The 22,352-nt window shown below is 40.6% G+C and overlaps 1 long non-coding RNA gene across 1 annotated transcript; it reads left to right on the forward strand.

Moving 5' to 3' along the window:
* The first annotated feature begins 20,667 nt into the window (after positions 1 to 20,667).
* Positions 20,668 to 22,025, forward strand: LOC132250199 (uncharacterized). The gene is made up of 3 exons (XR_009461837.1): positions 20,668 to 20,793; positions 21,530 to 21,601; positions 21,757 to 22,025. It is a non-coding gene; the product is annotated as an uncharacterized LOC132250199 (long non-coding RNA).
* Positions 22,026 to 22,352: the final 327 nt, after the last annotated feature.

The raw sequence follows: 22,352 nt of genomic DNA on the forward strand, positions 1-22,352 counted from the left end.
AGACTGAAAGCATGAGAAGTGTAAGGAACACTTAAGAAAAAAATTGGGAACTGAAACAACATAAATTGTAAATTATTTTAAGCTGGCATTGACTGCCTGCTTTGTGCGAGGGGCTGCACTAGATGACTTTGTGTGGTCCTTTCTATCCTTAATTTTCTATGATCTTATGTTCCAAACAGCTTCCTATCCTGAACTCTTTTCAGACTGCAGAAACTTGCAATTCCACTATGGGTGCGTCTACATGTGCTTTTATGTGCGCCTAAACTTAATGTGCATTTGCCTAATGCTCAGTAAGGCATATAAATGCACATATTCAAGTGCATGCACTAAGGTTCATTAACACAGTGTATGGATGAACTTGGGACTAAAGTTAATCCCACATAAGTCAACATACACAACAATAATGTGCCTTAGTGCATGTACACATTCATTAAGGCACTTTAGCTATTTATGCCTAAATTTGATGCCTGCTTTTGCAGATATCAAATTTAGGTCCAAACAACCTAAAATCACCATTTTGAGGTGCATCAAGGGCATGCACATGTAGACTCATGCAATTAATACACCTTAAAAATGGCTAATACTCCTTAAATCAACACGTGTAGACATACCCTATACATCTTTATAACAATGTGATTTGAAGTTTAGGATTTATATACATCAACATATAGTTAACGCCATATATTAGTGGTGTTTCATTTTAATCATGGAAAATGTGAATTTGGGGTTCCTTTTTTTAATCGAGAAATTGGGGATTTTTTTTTTAATCAGAGAAAACCAGGATCCCTGATTATAAGATATTATGATTTATATAAATCCTAAACTTCAAATCACAGTGTTATAAGGACATAAAGGGTACATCTACATGTGTCAAATTTAAGGTGCATTAGCCATTTTTAAGGCATATTAAGGACATGGTTCTACATGTGCATGCCCATAAAAATGGTGATTTTAGGCTGTTTGCCTAAATTTGATACCTGCAAAAGCACTTGATACCTGCAATTACCACAGCTACTGTGTCTTTATGTAGTACCTCATATAAGAGGTAGTAAACTTAATGTACAGTAGCAAAAGCGCATTAATGAACACATAGATGCACTCTGTGCCAGTTACATGCCTAAGTTCTTTGGTCAATATAGTCCTTAGTATATTGCAAAATATAGTACTCCATTTTATGCTTCATAAGAGTCATGCCAGGAATGGAATAGGTCTATTTAACATGACAGAAACCTTAGTGCCATTAAAATGAAAAACCATGTTTATATTATATTATATTATATTATATTATATTATATTATATTATATTATATTATATTAGGCATTGGTGCAGTGATCTTTCCATTTAATGCAAAGGATCTTCCTAAGGCAACAGTGATAGAACCATTCCAGGTGCTTAAGATGGCTTTGATATGTCATCCACATCTCATACCCATAGAGGTGTGTGGGGATAACCACTGCATTGTAGATCACGATCTTAGATTCAGTTTGCAGATCTCAGTCAGCAAAGACACAGTGAAACAGCTTTCTGAAGGATATGCTGGCACAGCAAATCCTATGTTTGATTTCTACATCAACACTGACTGGGAGAGGTGACTGGCAAGGTACGCAAAATGCTTAATGCTTTCCATACCTTTTCTTGGTTTGTGGGAGATGCCATATGTGCCTGGCACCTTATTGTTCTTGGTCTGAATGATGGCACTCCAGACTTCCTTGAAGGGTTGGGGATCAGCAAGAGATTCTACTACTGGGTATTAAGGGATGGACTCAGAGACAGCAGCTGAGGTCTCAGACTCACTGTCGAGCAGAGTCTTGAAGTGCTCCTTCCAGCATTGTTTGATGGATACATTGTCCCTGAGAAGGGTAGATCCCTTTGCTGGGATTGCAAAGTGGTTGGGCCTTTGGAACATGGCTTTAACTGCTTGAAAGAAGCTTCTCATGTCATGTTCATCAGCAAAACTCTGGATCTCCATGGCCTTCACTTGCCACCACTGGTTCTTGATGTCCCATAGCCTCCTTTGAACCACAGCTTTGAGACAGTGGTAAACCTCTCATCTTTGCTGGTTGGAAGGTTCATTTTGCCAACTGCAGAATGTGGCTTTCTTCTGATGGATAAGTGCTAGGATTTCCTCATCGTTCTAGTTAAACCAATCGTGTTGATGGTAAGTGGAGTATCTAATTGATTCAATGCACGCCTTGTGAATAACGTTCTTAAGATCCTCCCAATGTGCCTGGATGTCCTTGATGTCATCAAGTAGGCCAGAGAACCTCAGGTTAGGGCATTCCTGAAGAGCCTTGCCTCTAGCTTGTTCTTCAAGTACCTCAATGTTAAATCTCTTCCGTATTCTTTTTAGTTATTTATGGTGTTGTGGTGCAAGTTGCATGTCCATGATTAATCTGACTAAACAGTGGTCCATCCAGAGTCATCCGCACTCTCAGGACTCTCAGTGTTGCTACTCCAGAGTTCAGAGTGTTGCCCAAATCTTGCATTGAAGGCACCCATAAGGATGAGCTTGTCTTCCTTGGCAGTGGCAATCAGGACTGTCAAGAGCACAGCAGAACTGTTCCTTGCTGAATTCTTCATCATCAAGTGTGGGGGCATATGCACTGATGACCAGGAATCCTGGTTTTCTCCAATTAAAAAGAAATCCCAAATTTTCAGATATAAAAAAATTATTTCAATTCCATATTTTTATATGATTAAAATGAAACACCAGTCATATGTATGTGTGTGTATGCACACATACACACATATATATCAGAGATGTGGGGCGGAAAATTTTCTAGTGCTTTATTTTTTCATGGGAAATTTTCCATTTCTAAAAATACATTGTTTCACAAAATTCATTAGTAAAAATGAATGGATGCCAATACAATATTAGGCAAGCTTAGCAGTTTAAAAAATTGTAATGAATGTTTTTCAGGTGATTATCCCTAGGAAGTATGTAAGAAAGTATGTTTTATTAATTTGTAAACAGGAGGGTATATAAACTCACATAATAATCCAAACCAAACCACAGATCAAATTAATCTAAATGGCTGTGCAAGTCAAATAAAAAACAATGCTAAAATTCTTATTTCATCTCAGACGGCAAGTAAAGGCAAAACCAAAACTAAAACTGATTAATTTTTGTTTCACTTTCAGTGCAGCAAACACACAGAGCAGTGTCTCATTTCTTTTTTTGAGTTGGGGAAGTTGGAAGTTTGCATAAGATTTGTTAGTTTTTTAGTGCTTTTTATTTGAAGTAGTCATAATCAGGCCTAATCAGAAAAAATAGTGTGTGGCATCATTATCTATTATTGTTAGCATCATTATCAAGCCACTGAAGGAAAGAAGAAAGTTGGTAGATATAAATATTGTGGGCAGGAGTATGCTAACAACACAACAAGAATGAAGAAACATTTAATAATGTGTAGAAACTGTCCTGAAATAGTACAAGCCATATACAGGAAACTAATACAATAAAGTGGTGGAACAAAATTATCTGAGAAAAGTCTACTTCAAGGATCCTATGTAAGTAAACAAATGAATATGTTAAACAACACACAGTATAGACTAGCATCTATATTGTTTTAAAACAGTATAAGTTTAAAAGCTGTTAATGCAACTGTGGACTGTTATTTATTTATTTATTTAAAATATTTGTATCCTGCTTTTCTGCTTGTACTAGGTGCCCAAAGTGGCTTATACTTAACAATATATATATAGTCTAAATTACTTAATAGATAAATAGTTAGCTATTTCAACCCAACAGAGTGAGCTTAGTCCTCTGGCCGATGGCAGAGGCCAGAGTATACTTCCTTTTGGCTGTGCAGTCCCAGGGCAACTGAGTAGCAAGTTGAGCAGCAGAGTGTTTTTTCTGGCAGGGAGTGGGGAAGCAAGCTCCCTGATGCTTCTCCTTCTCCTTCTGATGGATGAGGCCAGACTAGAGTAGGCTAAAATAAAAATCTTTCCATAATTAAAAATCAATACTGGAAGGAACATTACAAACTAATTTGCCCATCATATAAGTTACCATCACGTTATCACTTATCACATTCTCTCTTAGATAGAGAGTATGACAGAGTTCAAACATTTATTATTCAAGGATTGGTCAAGCAGACTCACCTTCTCTGATGTCAGGTGGATGGACTTATATACAAGGAAAGCCTTTCATGAACATTGTGTTAGCAACATCTAAACCAATATTCCTGAAAGCAATTGCTACCAAATCTTCTCATCATACAGGTGACTACATAACCAAATTACTGAGGGAAGAGATTGAAAGTGCAGGTTCCTCCAGGGTACAAGCCCTTGTAACTGATAATGCGAGTAACATGAAAGCTGCATGGCAAATATTAAAGGCAAAGTATCCTCATTTAATAGTATTTGGCTGTCTTGCTCATGGGTTGAATCTTCTGGCAAAGGACATAAGAAGTGTGAATACAGTGAAGACAATATTGCCAAACTGCAAAGCAATTGTGAAGGTATTCAACAATCATCATGTTGCTAATCAGACTTTGAATAAATTACAGAAAGAAAAGCAGGGGAAGGAAAGTTCATTTTTATTGCCAGGAGAAACTAGATGGGGCTCGGCTACAAAATGTTTACATAGTTTGCTGCACACAAAAAAAAAAAACTGTTTGCAGTGTGCTTCAATAAATGATACAGTATCCCAGATTATTCCCTTGAATATTTGGAAGCAGATTCTCAACAACAATGTGTTCTGGGTTCGAGTTCAAGGATTTTTCGATTTGCTACTACCAGTTTCAGTGGCTATCAAAAAACTTGAAGGACATATACCAAGCCTTTCAAATGTTCCAGAAGTATACAGGCAACTGAATGAAAATCTAATTGAGCTTTTGCCTTCTTCACCTCTATCCCCACAAAAAAGAAGTAGTAAAACAAATGTTTACTAGGAGATCTGAGTTTTGCTCTTATCCAGTTCACCTGGCAGCAAACTGTTTGGATCCTAAATCCAGAGGACAACATTTATCAGAACATGAATCATGTACTACTCTTGATACAATTATGGAAGTAGCTAAGAATGTCCCCAACATCAATGAAACAGCTGTGATGACAGGCATTGCTGAGTACCATGCAAAAGAAAAACTTTGGAGCAAAGACATCGTTTGGCTGGTGGCAGAGAGCATGTCTCCTCTTACAAGGTGGAAGGGATACTGTAGCACCTGACTGCTATCCAGGATTGCTCTGAGGATCCTAAGCATTTCACCAACAGCAGCTTCTTGTAAATGGGACTGGAAGGCTTTCAGCTCAGTCAAGACAAAAAAGAGGAATAGATTAACAAATGAACGCACCACTAAGCTTGTTTCTATTTCTCAAAATCTCTTGTTTCTGGAGAATCAGTCAGAAGCACAATTAGTGAAGAAGATGCAGTGTGGGGTAAGTTGCCCTTGCCCATAGTCTCATTGGTAAAACCATCCTTCAGTGAAAGAGAATGTGGTTCAAGTAGTTCTGAATCAGATTTGCCTCAATCTGATTCTGAAATGGAACTAATAAATAGTGCAAGTGATTCTACAGATAGTGACAGTGAAACCAGAGGTGCTGCAATGGCCTCAGTGGAAGAGAGTTAAACTCTGTTGAAGTAGATGAGTGGACAACCATGGCATATCATACACAGTTTTTTGAGTGTGCTAAAATTAGTGTCTCAACAGTTTTCAGTACCTCTGGGTTTTTTTTTTTCCTTAAATTTAAGCAATATAAGGAAAGTACATGCTATTGTGTATTGTCCTTACATTTTTACAAGTCTTCCAATAAAAATACTTTCTTTCCACAGAACACTTTGAATTTGTTTCAATATAACATTTAAACCACATTAAATATGCTGTATTTAAATGTTTCCTAATCAAATAATTCAGTTTAAATACTTGTGGCTATTGGACATAAAATTAACATGGGGGTACTTTTTTTAGTGTTGTTTACTAAATATAAGTCAAATAAACATGCTAAATCATATCATGCTCTATTTAGGACATTGGAAAAATTTTCAAAACATTCTCTGGAAAACCCACATCTCTTATATTATATTATATTATATTATATTATATTATATTATATTATATTATATTATATTATAGTGGTGTTTCATTTTAATCATGAAAAAATGTGGATTTTAGGTAAATTTTTTTAAATCCGAAAATGGGGGATTATTTTAAATCAAAGAAAACCAGGATCCCTGGTGATGACCATAGCATACTGGATGTTACAGGCAGTTCTGAAAACAGGCTGATAATCTTATTTTTGATAGCATAGCCAAGTCCATGAATGCGCCTCTCTTCAGGTGACTTTCCTTTCCAAAAAAAGGTGTATCCACCTCCTCCTTTCAGCTGACCTTCATCTGCCCAGTGGGTCTCACCTCAGGCAGTAATATCAATGTCATATCTTGCAAGTTCTCTAGCTACAATGGCAGCTCTTCTTTCAGGATGCTTACTGTTCAGGGAGTCCATGAGCGTGTGGACATTCCATGTGGCAAACTTCAGTGCTTAATTTTGTTGGTTTGGGCCGCAATCACAGTAATCCTACTGGATATAGCAATCTACCCAGGATGAGATGAGACAGCCTATGTTTAGGGCACCTTTTCTACTATCTTCTCCATTCAGGATGAGCAGAAGGGATCCTAAAAAGGACTGCTTAGTCATGGCCACAGCTGCCAAATTGTACTTCTGTCTCAGTATGTACAAAATGACCATCACACAACCACTATGTCCAGATTTGTGACTAGAAACTCCCAGAAATCACCGTTCCTGTGCCCACCACCAGTCATCTTCAGGACTTGGTTTGTGGGAGATGCTAACATCCCTGGCTGAGCCTGTGACCTTTTTTAACATGGGGAAGCCAATATGCAAGCAACAACCACACAAGCTTGAGAGGAGGGAGCCCTGAACCCAGTGGCAAGGATATCCATGACAACCAGAGACTTCCATTTTGCAGTAGCCCTCATCCGCCTTCACAGCCACAGCCAGCCAGCAGGTCCTTAAGTATGCCTGTTCTGCCATTGGGGTCTTCAGGAGTTTGGACCATGCTTAGTCTGGGACCTCACCTCCGATCTGTTTACCAGGGGAGACCCTACCAGGAATACAAGACTCCAGGCAACATAGCTCTGAGGGCCATTGGAACACACAAGCATAGGCGGAGGAAGAAAATATGATTGGGGGAGCTGAGTATGTGCACACACAAGTGCGCACACGCTCACCCCCCCCCCCGCAAGTAAATCTTTTGTGAGGAAGAGGTGTAGGGGGGCAGATTGAGGCCCCCATGGTAAGGGAGGGAGTGGGGCAGAGGCAGGGGCAAGGACTGGTGTGAATGGGGCCTCAGGTGGGTTGTGGGAGGCTCAGAGCCTGGGCAGCTCATTCAGGGGCGTGTGTGTGTTGGGGGGGGGTTCCCACCACTGTGTGCACCCCTAGGGCAGGCACAGGGGACACATGCCTCCCCCAGTCTGTGTGCAGGGTGGAGGTGGCTGCCATTTTGGGCTGCAGTCTGCACCCTGCTGCTGGTGCCCCAGCAGCCACGCGACACCATGTGCCTCCTGTGTGCTGGCTGTGCCACCTGCCCACCAGTGGGAGGCATGTGGCATAGCGCAGCTGCCAGGGCACTGGCAGTGGGGTGTGGAGTGCAGGCTGCAGGGGCATCTGCCTCCACCCCACACAGCACAGACCGGGGGGGCCTGTATCCCTTGTGCCTGCCCTAGGGGTGTGGCCAGTGGTAGGAACCCCCCCACCCTTGCCCCTGGATGAGCCACCCAGTCAAGCATCCCATGACCCATCCCAGGGCCCCATTCACCCCCCCAGGGGCCTCAATCTGCCCCCTTAAGCCCCTTCCCTCCCCCATGCCCATTCCCATGCATACATTTACCAGCTGAGCTGGGTGCCACTCCATATAAGGCCAGGCAGGGCTGAGCTCCTGGATGCCTGCAGGCTCCAGCTGCTTATCTCTGTGCACATCCCCCCCCACCCTGCGGCTGCCAGGAGCCCACACCCAGGCTGCTTGCATTTGGGTGGGCTAAGGCCCCTTAGCACCAACCTTCTGCCACCTATTCACACAAGCCTATCCACCACAACAACTTTATGGTCCAAGGAGAGGAGGTTAGGAATATGGATTCTACTAGAAGGCAGGGCGCCCAAGATTTTTTCTGACTGTCTTTAAATCTCTAGATATAAGTACTAATTTTAATATTTCTTATTAATATCAATTATTGCCAGTAAACCCAATTCTCACAGAAAAGTAAATGGCACAAAAACTACCAAATCCTATCTACCCACTTTTTGAGCCTATCCAAGTCAGCCTGGATCACCAGTTCTACCCCAAAGTTGGGTGTCATTGGCAAATTTGGCCAATCCACTTCTGACACCAATATCCAAATCATTGATAAAGTTGTTAAAGAGAACAGGTTGTCTTTGCATTAATGATGTCTGTGGTAGTGAGAAGGCTGATGAATGTTAAGTAAGTTAGGAAGACCAATGGTGAAAGAGTAAAGAAAGCAAGTTCTGTAAGAAAGCTGGTGCCTGTGAGTTGAGTGCTGTGTTTGCCTGGCAGCAGTCAGCTATTTTAATACTTAGTGGGTACATGTGGGCCCTACTGCTCAGTTGTTACTGTGCAATCCCAGAGCTGCACAGGTCATTTCTGACCCTACTGTGCAGTAGTGGTGGCATCACGGTTCATGCCTGCCAGTGCTACTTTGCCATAGTGACAAGTTATTTCACTGTAACTTGTTACTACAGCAGCATAGTGTCTTTTGTAGATGTGCCCACTGTGATGCAGCTCTCCTTATTGTGTCCTAAGCTTGTTCTTTGGTTGCTATTGTTAGTATCCTGTAAGATATTTGTATATAACTTTGTTCCAGTACATTGTTTACTGTTTTAATAATAACTAGCTAGTTTAACTTTTTCCATTGAATCTGTGGTTATTGGGTGATCAAACTGGCATACCAAGCCAGTTGTCTAACCAGCCTAATAAGCTAGTCAGCTTGAACTAGCAGACCTTTATGCTGTCATCCCTTTCAGAGACAGAGATTTCTAATCAATTAGGAGTCCTCCTCTTACTAATTAATTCTCCTTCCTTTAACAACACCAGGAGGAGTAGCTCAATGTTTGCCTCTTAAGGTCTCTCTTCAAAGGGTATTGGGTTTATTCTCATTACCTACCTGAGGATGGCAACTCAGTTCTTTCATAAACTATAACCCACAAATATTGTGTACTGTTGCCAGAGAAATATGATGACCATAGTTTAAATATTGTAGGTTTAAGCCTGTTGATATTTGTTTTGCCTTATATAATACAATATTGTCATTTCTGACCAAACTTGTGAATAATTGTTTGTTACTCTACATAGACACAACTGGAACAATGTGTTAAAATGCTGCCGGAAATATTAACATAAACATGTGTGGTATTTTTGGCCAATGGGAGACACTTAAACCCAATTAATATTAAGATAAAGGAGACACATTTTTAGAAGTCCTTTCTAAGAGTGATACATCTTGTCTAATTAACATATAAAACTAGTTTCACAAACACTGTGGAATTAGTTCTGTCTGATTCTTAAGAGTATAAAGAACAAAGAAGTTTCCTGAGATTTTGGCCTTTCTTTGATAGCTGTTGCTTCCTTAAAAATCAGATCATGTAACACAGACTTTGGTGAACAATGGAAACGGATTATTATGCTTAATCCACTATATCCTTTATAGTTGTCACTCTTAAGTAATGATTTTCAAGCAGGGTTTTGCAGCACCCTGAGGGTGCCATGATATCATGTAAGGTTGCCATGGGTGACACAATATTAGTACTTTTAGGTGTGCAACAATTACACATGATTCATAAGATAAACCAAGGGACTTCAAATAGTAATTCGTAGAACCAAGAACATTCTGACCTCTTATAGCCTTTCTGGGTGCTTTGCAATGGAGGAATTGCTGTATTATTTTTTGTAGGGAAAGAAAAAAGAGTGAAAGCTAAGAGTTGGCATTTTCTGAGAGGTGCCTTGAGTCTAATGAGGTAGATTTGAGTCTAATGAGGGGTGCCTTGAATCTAAAAAGCTTAAGAATCTCTGCTCTAAGGAAAAGTAGGAAATTGTATTCGAGAAAAAATATGCCTTATACTATTGTTATACTTTTATCTTTCTGTTAACAGTATTGAATTTTTCATGGTAACTTTGTTTCATTGTGAAATTTCTTGGTGCCTCAGACACTTTTTTCCTCCTGGATTTGCCAAAGTCATATCAAGGTGCATTGCCTGATCTTAACTACTTCTTCGTTTTGCCAGTTCATTTTACATTTTTTTCATTTTGATCATTTGCTGTTGCCTGTGTTTCTTCTGAGGATAAAAAGGATGAAACTGCCTGGGCAGGTGACATTCCCTTAATAATACTTCTTGTTCTAATATACAACCCTATAACTTAAAAAAACAAAAATCACCTTTTGACAGGGTGAATTAATAAAGAGGTAAACTTATGGCCATGTATAACCACAGTGATGGACAAATAAAACCTAGGTTATAGTGTCCACCCCAAATGCTATTACAACATACAGTGCATGGTAGACATTTGCTGAAAATAAAATAGACTTTGGATTTCCAGACACGAAAGCTTCCTTTTGGAAAAATCAACAAGACTATTTATAACTTCTACCCTGTTGCTCACTTTGCAATCCCTACTGACAGTCCTTCCCCACAAGACAAACAATGAGTTATTTGGTGTAAAATACATATACTGGAAAAGTTAATTGCAAATTCTAACTCTGTAACAGGCTTACTACCCCCATTAAAAGAAACACTTCTTATAAGAAAGTTATCCCTTATGGAAATGGTCAGACTCAGAAGCATTCTGACAGCAAGCCTTCAGGCTGTTTGTTATAGCAGCCTGAAGGAACAATACTTCCAGAATGTAGAGGTAGTTGGGGGTAACCCAAAAGAAAGGAAACTACTGAATTCATTGTTCCCAGAGAAAATAAAGTTTGAAAAAACACAGAATTGACCCCTTGCCATCTGACACCATAGTTTTAATGAGTAAGAACTTTTATCAAGGACTTATTGGTTAAAAAAAACCCAAACTCCTCTCTTTCCCACCCCTGAGCCATTATTGCACTGTTGTAATTATCCACAAATCTCACAAAAGAAACTTACAAAATTCAAAATCAAGGTTATGTATAAAAAGCAAACCACAATTTTTAAAATATGACAATGTACAATTAAGGCACATAATGCAATAACGATAGGTTTAAAACAAGTAAATATATGTGATTGCGTGTTCAGTTGATTTTTAGAGACACGATCATTTTTCATTTGATTTTTTATAGAATCATAAAATCATAGTCAATTACGGTTGGAAGGGACCTTAGGAGTCCATGTGGTCCAACCCCTTGTGTAAAGCAGCACTATCCCCAACTAGATTATTCCAGCCAGGACTTTGTCAATCCAGGCCTTAAAAACCACCAAGAATAGAGATTCCACCACCTCTCTAGGTAACCTGTTCCAGTGCTTCACCACCCTCCTAGTTAGAATATTTTTCTTAATATCCAACCTAAATTTCCCAGGGCCTTGTAAAATAAATGCCTCAGCCACAATTATGGGAAAGAGTACTGCTAGACTAGCAAACAGAATATATTGTAAACAGAAAATAACACTGTACATCCTTTGGTATTAGTAGGTGCAAGCCATAACTGGCTTACAGGCAGCCCCACAACTCAAACCTAGCAACAGGCTTCCTAACACTCAGGCTCACAGAGGCATCAAGCCTTGCAAATGCCTTCATTGCCCCAACATCATTCCTTATCACATCATCACTGGACCAAGTAACACAGATCATAAAATCCAAGGTTCATTCATTTGCAGCTCCACCAATGTCATGTACACCATCACCTGCTTACAATTCCCTTGTGTCCTCTAGATTGGAGAGACAGGGTGATCCCTATGTAACTGGACAATCTCCACGATAGAATGAATGAATGCCACTGTGACATCAGCTAGAGAAAGACACACAAGCCAGTGGCAGAACACTTTTACCTCCCTGATCACCAGGGATCCTGTTTTTCTCTGATTAAAAACAATCCCCAATTTTCAGGTTAAAAAAGTAACCTTTTTTTAACCTGAAATTTGGGGATTTTTTTTTATCAGAGAAAAACAGAATCCCTAATGATCAATCCGTTGCTGATCTAGAGGTGGCTGTTCTCAAGACAGCAAACTTTTAAATACTGATTTGAATGGGAAATTGCAGAATAAGAAATTATCCACAGATAATTCCACTGGATTTTGTTAGGTATGTTTGAACAGAAATCATGGATTCATATCCTATTACCTGGATTAATTATTACGACTCCTTTGCTCATGTGGGTTTTTTGCTTGTTTGCTTGTCTCTCCCAGAACTGTATGCACCCCCTGCCCTCAACTTTGTCTTCTGTATTCAATTTCTTTCTATTTATACTTTGCTTTCTGAAAGTCTTTTCAGAGCATCTGATCAAGTGATCTTCAGCTCATGGAAGCTTGTGTTCTATCCATATATATGCTCTGGTTAGTTTATAAAGTGCTAATCTACCCTGCCTTCTACTTGACTTCAGACTAGCATGGCTAACTGTATATCATTAGCAGATTCAACAGAAAGTAAGTTTAGATTCACACATGCAAATTCATCACATTCACATACATCAGTAATGCTTCCCCTTGTTAAATCACCCCTCCTTACTATGCATTGTGCAAAATTATCTGGGTTGAGGTAGAATCCACCCTAAGATAGCAGGTAGAGTAATACTCCTATTTGAAGCTTGCCTAATATATTTCACCCTACATACAAAAATACAAAAATTATAAATCGCTCACACAGGCACACTACTTAGGCTTTTGATTTCTTTCAAAATATGTTCTTAAACTCTTACCCCAACACTATAGCTTGCTTTATGGAGCCTGAAAGTGCTATGCAAGTATTGTGACAACTGATGCAGAATTTAGTTATGCTGTATAAAAAGTATAGTTTGCATTTTCTTCTTCTATATAAAGACGGTTTTAGTTCTAATGCCAGAAATATGACATATCCAAGAATACCTATGGGTGAAAAAGGGAACTTGAATATATATATATATTTTAAATACACAATGAATTTCACAATGAAAAGGAAATCAGCCAGGGAAGAAATAATAATGATGTTGTCTAATTTTATTACATATAAATTACTTTGCTTAGCACTGTGATTAGCATGTTATCTGCCATAACATGGAGAGTAGTCACACTTGTCAGAAAGAAATTGCTGACAGTATAAACAATATACAAGCTTCTGCCAGTCAAGTTAGAAAGAGACTGTCCACTGCCTATTCTGGAGATCATTGTTTTATTAGCCTTGAGCCAAGGTTACTTTATTTTGCCTTTGCATATGCTGTTACGTGACATATTTTATTCTCTTTAAACATGAAAGCAATACTATGGTTGTTCAGATTGATGGAACTGAATATATCTGTAAGAGTTAAAGGCACTCAATAAACAGTGTAGTCTATTTCCAAAATATTGGGCTAATTTGTATTCATTTGAGCTGAAAGTAGGACATGACAGCTATTAATCTGTACAGTAATTAGCATAGCCTTGCAAGCTGAAGATAATGTAAGGGCTTATGCTGTGATAGAAAGTGTTTCAATGGATCATAATTAACAAACAACTTCAATTTCTGATAAATATTTTTCTATAATTTTATAGCTGGTCTCTAATTATTGTATATGTATATAAATTAATAATGCAGCATGTTAACATCCAGATTTTCTACCAATATTTTTGGCACCAGTGGGGGTTTTTGTGTGTGTGTGTGTGTGTGTGTGTGTGTGTGTGTGTGTGAATTTTTCTTCTTCATAGTCAAGAAATAAATTCTTAAATATTCTTTTCATAGATTTCATGGACATTAGGGCTGGAAGGGACCTCGGAAGATCATTGAGTCCAGCCCCCTGCCCAAAGGGCAGGAAGTCAGCTGGGGTCATAGGATCCCAGCAGGATAAGCATCCAGTTTGCTCTTGAAGGTGTTCAATGTAGGTGCTTGAACCACCTCCGGTGGCAGGCTGTTCCAGACCTTGGGGGCTCGGACAGTAAAGAAATTCTTCCTTATGTCCAGCCTGAAACGGTCTTGTAGTAATTTATGACCATTTGACCTAGTCGTCATCCCTTGGGGCGCTTTGGTGAACAAACGTTCCCCCAGGTCCTGGTGGTCACCCCTGATAAACTTATAGGTGGCCATCAGATCACCCCTGAGCCTGCGCTTTTCCAGGGTAAGAGCCCCAGGGCTCTCAGCCTGTCATCGTAGGGTCTGCTCCCCTGACCTCTGATCATGCGCGTGGCTCTTCTCTGGACTCTCTCAAGCTTCTCCACATCCTTTTTGAATTGTGGAGCCCAAAACTGGATGCAGTACTCCAGCTGCGGCCTCACTAAGGCTGAGTACAAGGGGAGAATGATGTCCCGGGATTTGCTTGAGAAACATCTATGGATGCAAGCCAGCGTTTTGGTCGCTTTTCTAGCCGCAGCATCGCACTGCAGGCTCATGTTCATCTTGTGGTCAATGATGACCCTCAAGTCTCTTTCTTCCATAGTGTTAGCCAACATAGCACTGCCTAGCCTATAAGGATGCTGCGGGTTTTTCTTCCCAAGGTGGAGAACCTTGCATTTATTGCCATTGAACATCATTTTGATATTCTGCAGAATGTCAAACTTAGTCTAGAGCCTTATTCATTACAAGCTATATCCAACTACAGAAAATGCAAAGGATCAATGCTATTATTTCAGTAAATCTATAAATGAATGTACTGTAAACATGTTCATAGACTTTTGCTGGGGGTTATAAAATATATATGTGCTGAGTTTTTTACTTAGAAGAGAAGACTTCTCCAGAAAATACTGTGATAAATCCTAATTCTACCATTGTTTCTTTGCAAGCAGCAGACTGCCAATTGTTATTTAAAAAAAACAAACAAAAACCAACCATGAACAAAAACAAAAATGGTGATCCTTTAGTAAACACAAAAAAAATATGTAAGTGACAGAACATGTAGATTATTTTTCTCAACATCAGATGCATTGAAGATGGACCAAGACTGTTCACTAGTCCCTACTTCATTTCAATTCATGACAGAACCTTAATTAGAAAGTAAGTTTTCTGTGTTATATCTACTTAGCTATTCTTAATAAATAATAGCTTTGTGCTTAGTAAATAGTGCCATAGACTGGCTTTTCACTGTTCAAGAACCAGTGAAGAGGAACTTCTCTAACAGTTGAAAAAATGATTCTGAGAAGGTTAACTATATAAGAATGAGCAGCCTAAAGGCTTCACACATGCCTCTGTTGCTTGCCAATCAAAAATTGAACTTTTATACCTCAGGCCACCTAGCCTAACATTATCGCTAAGCCTCAGGAGGAAGGATGAGGAAGAAAGGGTGTGCATTGCCTCATTTAAGAGCTTCCCTTAGAGTTGGTTTAGATCAGATCATCTGTGGGTGCATCTACACATGCAATTAATGTGTCTGAATTTTCTGTGCAGAAAATTTAGGTGCATTAAACTGTGCCCAGGCACACATCTAAATATGAACCAATCAGGAGCAAATTTGGGATGTTCCTGCCCTGCTCTGCCCCCCTGCAGCAGCCAGGGGGAGCTCCAGGCTCCCCTAGATGCCAGCCCCAGGGCTACAGGGGCCACAGGGGCTTGTCATGATCTCTGCAGAGAGGAGGGAGCTATCCCAGCTCTGGGGACAGCTGCTTCTAGGCCATATGGAGATTGGGACTGGTCCCAATCTTCATTGGCTGGGAGACAGCTGCTCTGAGAGCTGGGACAGCTCCACCCACCCTGAGGAGATCAGAGCTTAGCTAGGCAGCAGCTGTGGGCCTCTGCTGACCAGGAGAAATTTGTTCCTGGTCAGGGTCTACACATGTGCTTTGGCACAGTTAATGCACCATTTTCTAGTACCTGTAAATATTGGTACTAGCAAATGGAACTTAAGACTAATTTAATGTGCAATAATTGCAATACACATGTAGACAGTGACATTTTACTGCACATTAGATTAGACGAATGCATTTTATGTAGACGCACCCTATGTTAACTTTTATTAGTGAGTTGAATCCAATGGTTGAATAGAGGATTGCATATGGGAGGTAGATGGTAATATAATGAATAAAAGCCTGGCCCAAAATAAACAAGTGCTTGGTGTACATTGTATTGACAAGATGTTTTGATTCTGCCTTTTTTTTTTTTTTAAACACAAGCGGCCTGCTCTTCTATCTACTAAGGAGCAGCACCACCAGCCATGAAAGATGGCCTCTTCTGAGTGACTTACACATTGTTCCTTACCTTTCTTTCTCATCATTGCCCATACCAGCTATGACCTTTCAATCCTTTTCCATAAAGGAGAAAGATGTAATCTAAAGAAGTTACAACAACCTACAAAGTAGATAACATTTCACTGAAAACAGAGTACACCCTTAAAATAGGCTTTGACACCTGTGGATGCATTATAGGCTGCCATGGAAATATACATTTTTACATGATGAGACTGTAATTTACTCAGTGGGCCATGATGTCTCCATCCCTCTTGTGACAAGTTATCCCAGAAATGTAGATGATGTCTCTTTCTTCGCTTTCTCAATCCTACCCAAATAACTTTATAAATCAGTTCTATATTAGAAACTTAGGTCAAAAAAATCTGATATGATATTTAAAAATAGATGAGGAGCAGAAATGAAAGTCCTCTAAACATCTGTTACAAAGTATTTTTCTAAGGTTCCCTACCTGGCGAATTATGCAGTTACCTGGAGACCAGCTACACAGGCAAAGAAGCTATCATGCCATAAAAAGCTCCAACAAGCTATAAAGTTAGCCCTAAAATATGTATACTAACTATTGCTGGTTGCTATTGAGCTTTAATTTGCACTGTAGTAGGGTCTCCCCAGTGGCTGGGAGCCCCATCAGCTGATCTGGCTGCCAGTCACAGGGATGCACCATCCCACTGTAAAACCCCGATACCCTAAGAATTATGGAGGTTGTGAAACCCAGGGTCCTGGGGTTTCATGCACCCCCAGACCCTGGAGATCATGGTTGTCATGTGGGAATGAATGTGGGAAACCCCCAGGGCTTGAGGATTGCCTCGGGGTCATCCCTCAGTCTGGGAGTGTGGGAAAACCTCAGGCCTGGAAGAATGCCTCATAAACAGGGACCCTGGTTTTCTCTGATAAAAATAAATCCCAATTTTTGGATTAAAAAAAGGAACCCAAAATCCATGTTTTCCCATGATTAAAATGAAATGCCACTGCATACTATCTCTCTCTCTCTCTCTATATATATATCTATATCTATATCTATTATATTCTAATATAATAAAAGGCTTTGTCTGTCTGTCTGTGTGTCTGTCCATAATGTTTTTGCCCAACTGGGCATGCACTGCAGAGAGGAAGGGCAGCAACTGGATGCACATGACCCCGTTTGTGCCACTGCCAGGGAAGTGTGTGGTGGTGTGGAACATGCCCTGGCCACACAAGCAGTGGTGCTGCCCCATGCCTCCCTGACTGAGATGGCAGCAGCTCCCTCCCTCCTCACCACCTGCCTCCTCCTACCCCAAGCAGTGAAGAGGCAGTGGGCAGGAATGGAGGGAGATAGGGAAGGGAAGGGAAGGGAAGGGAAGGGAAGGGAAGGGAAGGGGGCAGGCAGACGCAAGAGAGGCTCAGGGTTGGACTTGGGGGGGCGGGGGAGCAGGGATGGACCCTGAGTGGTGGGAGGAGTGCAGCTGGACCCTGAGTGGTGGGGTGTGGGAAGCAGGACCAAACCCCAAGGGGTGACAGAGGGGCATGACCAAACCCTGAGTGATGATGGTGGAGGTGTGGCCAGAGCCCAAGCAGCAGGGAGGGTGGGAAGGACAGGACTGGACCCAAACTGTTCATGGGGAGTGAGCGGGGCCGGGTCCTGAGCAGCATGGGGAGTGGCAGCATCCCAAGTGCCAATGGGGCTGAGTGTGGCAGGATCCCAACTCCCATCCCTGTCCACCCCCACATCATGCTTGATGAGCAGTTTGCTACTCTGTGTGTGTGTGTGTGTGTGTGTGTGTGTGTGTGTGTGTGTGTGTACTAGTGGCATTTAATTTTAATCATGGAAAAATGTGGATTTTGGGTTACATTTTTTAATCCAAAGATTGAGGATTTTTTTAAAACCAGAGAAAACCAGGATCCCTGATCATAAGTAAATGTCAATGGAGTTACGCTGGTGAATACATCATATAACTACATGAAAAGTCCTTTGTGTGATAGGTAAAATCACTGATCTGAGTTTTTTTTAAACTACTTGTATAGCTTAAATATTACAGGAAGAAGAAATAGATGAATAAACAGTTTATAAAAATTCTGTTCTGTAAAAAAGTATAGTTCTACAGCTTTAATTGTTGTAAGTAGAATAAAATAACTTCTTGAATTAAAAAAAAAATTCTTTTTGGAATACCAATGCTGCCACCCTATTACCTTTTCTCTTTTGTAAGTTATTATTATTAGTTATAATACTTAGAAACTTATTTATAAGTAATTTTATTTTACTTATTTGATTATAGACATGAATGAAAATTAGAAGTTCTATAAAAGGTCACAATTCAAAATTACTTTGAAACATTTGAAGAATGGGAATCCAGGCAAGGAATGTAATACCCTGACCTTTTGTAATGAGTACATTATTGGAACAATTAAAAAACATAATTTTGGCTTGATGAATACCTAATAGCTTATAAATCATATAAAGTGTGGATTTTAATAAATAGCTAATATTCAGAACACTATTGCTTACATTGTGCTTATGTAAGATCATACTTGGTGTCAACCAAGTTTGCTTCTTAATGAACCCTAGCAATTTTACTGAGGTGTGCATGGTCGCATGGAATATTTGAGGAAGAGTATAATTTAGCCGATCTGTGGACTGTATTATGTTGAATTTAGGAAAGAGTTAGGTTCCATAAAGATGTTCTCTTTATGCACCTGGAATCCATTCCCTGTGAGGAAACTCAGCACCTTAATTTTGACATGTTTTATATAATGAATAACAATTGCATATATATATATATATATATATATATATATATATATATGAATAAAAATATATTTCCATCTTTATTCCATTATCATCATCACCATCACACTTGCTTTCACTATTGGCATGGGATATTCAGCATCTCTAAGAAAACATTCACAATACTGGAATCTTAGAGCTGGAGAGTTTTGTCTTCAGCAGAAGGGAAGACTGGGGAGTGATTGATGTATAGTAGCTTAATATGATATTGAAAACAGTATGGATAATGACTCAACATAAAGAGGATAGGCTAAACAGTGAATTAGTAATATTGGTCCATTGGAGTAAAGGTCCAGACAATGAAGAGTGTAAAATGGCATCTGCTGATAATTGAGATTATTACATACAGTAGCATTGTGTAGGATGCTATTTTGTGTCTTTTTATATGATATCATCCCTCCACCATCTGTTTAGATTTCCACCTAAACAACTTGTCTGCTTTGTTTTTAGTAAAAAGGGGAAGAGTGGGTCCATTATAGGGAATAAATATATTCCTTATAGTGTCTTTGAATATTTATATATTAATGCTTCTTTTGTTGCACAAATGAAGCTGAATACAAAATATATTTTCTACTTCCAGCTGTGTTGAGTGACCCTCTTTCTCTAACAGACAACAGGGGAGCATCCAAGGAGGTATTCACTTGTGCAGCTGTGCCCCTCTTCAATTTCTTTTCTACTCCTATAGCCTGGAGGAGCCAGGGACTCATTCCTGCTGGAGCTGGTTTGCTAGGCTCCTCTTCCCATTTGGGCAGCCAGACAGCTGTGCCTTCTGAGTCAGATGAGAGGCCATTCTGAGGCAGGCTGCCCAGCTCCTCTTTTTGAGCTGATTCAGCACGTGTTGCTGGCTTCCCTCTCAGATAAGAGTCCAATCCTGTGAAAGCTGGGCTGCTCATTGTAATGATCAGGGGTCCTGGTTTTCTCTGTGTAAATGAATAAATAGTATCAGATCTGTTACTTTCTTAGTGGAACTAGGTATGTGCTAGCCCTTAGGTTCCAGCAGGTAACCGAAATCTGATTTTTAACAGCACATCCACCCCAGCTCGCATGCCACAACTTGATGTACAGGTAAGTAAAAAGGGAGGCTTACTGGCCTGAATTGCTGTTTACCTGGGTAACTGCTGTTCCTCACACACTATGACCTGCTCTTGGGTCACAGGCATGCAATGACAATGGGTTTTCAGACTCAATCCTGATTCTATCCACAGAGATTAACTCTCTATAGCAATATAGTCCCTGTTATCAAGCTAGTGCAACTTAACCACCCAAAGCCATGGGACACCTGGTCATGGTATCTTCATTGTAGATCCACAAAATATCCTTGGGTTGGTCACAAGATACCTGGCCTTGGGATTCGCCCCAATCACTGGCCCTGAAATGCCACCACTCATGGTTAATCATCTTCTTTGCTCCTGCAGGTACTCTCAAAAAGGACGGACTATAGCCCTCCGGACATTGACCTATCTCCTTCTCATCCCCAAACTCAGGTGAGTAAAGAGACTCCTCTGAGCCTCAGAAGGAGAGAGTTTCCTATTCTCTTCCTCCATCCCTGCCAAGGAATACTTTGAGCATTTTGTTCCTTCAATAACTTTCTCATTCTCTGTCTCTCTCCTATCCTCCTGCAGCTGTGGCTGGGCTCACTTTTTTGAAGTCATTTGTTGAGCACCCAGCCAACTGGAGCTAGCAGGAACTGATAAATGGCATGGTCTGTGGTTCCAGCGAGTCCCATGATTTCGCCTTTCATTCATGACAAAGTAAGTATTTATGCCTGGAGCAGACTCTGGTAATCTTTGAGGTCCTCAAGGCCCTTTCCCCCAGGACCCGGGCCATCCTCGGGGCTGGCAGCACGATCTCCACTGCCACACTGTTAAAAAAAATTCCCAATTTTTGGATTAAAAAAAGGTAACCCAAAACCCACATTTTTTCATGATTAAAATGAAACACCTCTCTCTCTCTCTCTCTCTCTCTCTCTCTATATATATATATATAGTAGTCGCATTTCATTTTAATCATGGAAAAATGTGGATTTGGGGTCACTTTTTTAAATCCGAAAATTTGGGATTTTTTTTTAATCAGAGCAAATCAGGATCCCTGATAATGAGGCTAGGACCCAGCTGGTCTCAACCAAAAGATCAGGGCAAGCCATTCCCTGAACAGAGTCCCCCTGTAGCAAACCAAGAGCTGAGGCCTAGTCCCAGCTGGGCTGAGGCAATCAGGGCAGCCAATCTCCTGAAGCCATAGGCAACAGGTCCCACTCACTCCAGCCCTTAAAAGCCAGACCCAGCTTCTATCCTTGTCTGGGCAAAGGTGAACATTTTTTTGCTTCTGACCTTCCATGTTTTCCTTGCTGATCTTTTGGCTTTGACTCCTTGCTTTGGTATTCCTTGGCATTCCTTAATTCTGGTTCCTTGCTCATATTTCTGATATGACTTTCAGCTCTGGCTTATAGTTACTGATCCTAGTTAACTCTCACCTAATGTTTTTTTTCAGGCTTTGGCTTGTGACTGTGGCTGGTCTTGACTTCAGCTCTAGACTCGATGGACCCCCACACTCATGCTTCCGGTAACTAACCTTTGGCCTAGACTATATATACCCTGGTCTTAACACTTGGCCCCTCTTCCCAAGCTTGGTGGGCAGACTGCAGTGCCTGCCACATTCTGCTAGTTCTGGAGCCAAGAACATGATTCTGATCACATACCACTTTTCCAAAATCCTAGATCTGCTGTTGACATTCCAGATTGGGAAACTGAAGCCAACAGAAATTCACAGAATGCTATGGTATTATTGCTCCTTTATGTATTGTGTCCTGAAGTTTCACATTTGATAGGATCAGCAAAATCTATTTTGTGCACAATGTAACAGAGTTGTAATGGGACCTCCAAAATAATTTGTACATTGGGAGCTTCTGTAAGACCATGCATATTTAGGGATAAGAGGAACTATCCTTCTTAGAGATAAGAAATATTAATTGGCCAGCTAACATTAAAAAAACCTCCCCCAAAACTGAAAACTATATATAGCAGTCTCAGTCTTTCTGAGACCCAGAGTGGGGGGAGGGAGGGCTGTGTGGTGGGGACAACCAGGGTAAAGAGCCCAGTGGCATACGGCCAGCATCCTGGCTCCAGACAGTTCCTCCACAGGTCTGAGGACTGCGCTGAATGGCAGGGGTTCCTACTGATGGGAGGTGTTGGAGACCCTCTTCTGAGGTCCAGGCAGGGGCCTGCTGAGAGGCAGCAGGTGGGACCCAGGGGCCCTGCAGGGATTGGAGGTCCGGGGAGGGGAGGGAGCTGCATGTGGGGTTCAGTGGCCAGCC

Source organism: Alligator mississippiensis, chromosome 1 (genome assembly GCF_030867095.1).
Source record: "Alligator mississippiensis isolate rAllMis1 chromosome 1, rAllMis1, whole genome shotgun sequence".
In the NCBI taxonomy this organism is placed as follows: domain Eukaryota; kingdom Metazoa; phylum Chordata; order Crocodylia; family Alligatoridae; genus Alligator; species Alligator mississippiensis.